At 40.7% G+C, this 2,907-nt stretch overlaps 1 pseudogene; it reads right to left on the reverse strand.

Annotated features, from left to right (window-relative positions):
- Positions 1 to 202: 202 nt before the first annotated feature.
- Positions 203 to 2,068, reverse strand: LOC147430797 (uncharacterized; annotated as a pseudogene).
- Positions 2,069 to 2,907: the final 839 nt, after the last annotated feature.

Here is a 2,907-nt window from a genome sequence, read left to right on the forward strand (position 1 = left end):
TCTAGAGTTGCTAATTGATGACTTCGTTGAGAGTCAAGCAATGTCTTTTTATTTGATTGCCAACCAATGTCCTCAATACTTATATTTATGTGAATTCTCTTCAATACTTTACTTTGTTGCTACTAAATTAAAAAAGTGAGATATATAGCTCAATAGGGAGCTACAATGAGAAAAAGTGAGATACATTATCATGAAAATATGTTTACATTTTGCCATCTATCACAGGCACCAGGTCATCAACCTCTTCATTGTCTGAACATTCCGTGGCCACTTCCCACTCCATCTTATCGTCGCTACATCTCTGTTCTGCCACAATTTCATGAGTTTGAAGCACTCCAAAGTGTACTTTGGTCATACGTGTGGCTATCTTTGTGGGTGCATGAAGGAGAGGCATGTTACAAAAGACGTACACAAGTTCTGCGGCACAAGCAGGACTTAAGGGATTTCTGCGCTTTGAGTACACAAAGTCATAAGAATACCAATTACGCTCACAACTACCAATGGATGCCGCGATCGAAAGCACCGTGGTCGCCACGTGTTGTAACTCAACTACGTCTCCTCCATATTCTTTCCACCATACTGGGCCTGAAATATTTTTAATGCTATTAAGAACCCAAGGATGTCCAAAAGTTCCTTCCCTATTGGCATAATCCACCCTCTGTTGGAATGCATCCATGCCATTGTCGCCTGGCAACAACTGCGAGCAGACGTTTCTAAAGTCTCTCATCACCTCTTTGTTGGAGGCTTGTCTGTTCATCTAGAACTTTGGATCCAAGACAAATGCATCACCATGCAATGGTGTGTGCATTTGTGCCCATCGTTTTTCCACAAGATGCACGATTTGTGATCTCTCTCTTGCACTGTAGTGGTTGTATTCTTTGGTTTGACGTAATGCCTCAGACATGATCCAATAAACCCTTAGTAGTTCCACATAGGGATTACTAACCAATGACAAACTTATCTGTGTTGACAACCCTTAGTAGTTCCACATAGGGCTTACTAACCCAAACAAGTTTGTCAATGTTCCGCCAAAAGAGAGGAGATTGCACCAAGGACACACATTTTTGAGCTCCTTCGCGATGGCTTGGATACTTGCTGGGCCAAGCCTCCCAACGGCGATCTGCAATAGTTTCTGTGAGACGCTCGCACTTCGATGAGATTATTCAAAAACATAGTATGATGTAGCGAACCGTGTGGCACAGAAGTTTTGAAGTGCTTTTTTTGGAAACTTGGAGCAAAATAAAGCATATGTAAACTGATGTTCCCGTATAAACTTGACTATGTGATTGGCGTCAATAAGAACCTGTTTTATGAATGATAATCTGTCCATATTCTTTAGAAGTAAATTCAAGGTGTGAGCTACACATCCAATCCATGTAATTTTTGAGTACTTTTCCATAATGGCTAAACCCGCTCCTTTGTAGTTTGAAGCATTATCTGTAACAATAGCTGTCACATTCTTCGGTCCACCCAGTCGAGCAATAGCTCGCTCATATACCTTTGTCAAGTAGAGAGATGTCTTCTCTTTCTCAATGGCCTCCAAAAAAATTGCACCTTTGGGACAAATTACTATGGCATTAATCAATGGTTTTTTCTGATAGCTGGTCCATCCGTCGAGGGCTATGGTACAGCCAAACGCTAGAACAAAGTCAAGCACTATTTTCCTGAGAATCTCTTCTGTATTGCTCTTGACTTTGTCAACATACTTTGTTCGCATTTTATTATAATCAGGATAGATGAATCCTTTTTTTGCAGTTGACATTAGGGCATCTTTGAAAGTAGGATTTCTTATAACATTAAATGGGATTGCACAAGCCATGAAGGCGTGTGTCCACTTTAGATGCAATTCGAGCATGTACAGTTGAGTGAATGCTTCCTGTAGAGTCCCAAGCGTACCGGCTCTGCTGGATGTCCATGGACTAGTATCTATCCCTCCCATGGCACCATTTGGAAAAGTGTAAGGACTTTGAGGTGTTCGGGTTGTTCCCATTGAAGGTCCTTGGTTAGCTCGCATGCCTTCTTGATCCACACTCACTTCTTCTATGTTGACACATGACGCACCTGCCATGCCCTTCTGTCTCTTAGGTAGAAGACCTGCCTGTTTGCATTTCTTTACATACCCTACAAAATGGACCCATATGCCATTAGGTGGTGCTCCACATTCTTTCACATTGGGACTAGTGCCGAATAAATGTTCTTTGACGCGAGTTGCATTGTTGTGCCACTTATGCCCACAATGTTTGCATTCCAAAAACGAAATTGTTTGGCCTCTCTCTTTTTCCTCCACATACGACCACTCTTTTCCTCGCACCATGCTTTCTAACTTCAACAAAATATATCCTACAATCAATAGATACACTATGATTATAATTTTTCACCATAATAGCACAACGAGAAAGATAAAAGGTTATAGATATGATTTGCTAAATTAAAATGATGAATGAATAGTGTTAAGATAATATTTTAGGGAAGATCACCAATGGATATATCATTCTTGGCTACTAGGTGGTAAAGAGCGTTTGCTCAAGACAACCTAAATGAGCGATCTCACATTCCACTATCTATGTCTCTTGGAGGTAGGAGCTACTTCTCAAACACAACCAATTGACCCTAAAATAATTGAGGTCTCTAATAGAGCATGAGCTCGATAACATCCATGTGACTCCCAAGTACTATGCATGACTAATATTCACTAGGAGGTAAGAGCTTTTGCTCGATCACAACCTAGTGAATTCTATAGGTAATCCACCATATTCACCTAGAGGTAAAAGCATAAGCTCGATAACAACCAAGTGAATCCTACTTCATACCTTAAACCTCACTTGGAAGAAAGAGAATCATATCATAACAACCAAGAGGCACTAAGTGGACCTATTCTATGCAACCAAGTGAATCCTACTTCATACC

Source organism: Adiantum capillus-veneris, chromosome 21 (assembly GCF_014529385.1).
Source record: "Adiantum capillus-veneris isolate H3 chromosome 21, ASM1452938v2, whole genome shotgun sequence".
Lineage (NCBI taxonomy): Eukaryota > Viridiplantae > Streptophyta > Polypodiopsida > Polypodiales > Pteridaceae > Adiantum > Adiantum capillus-veneris.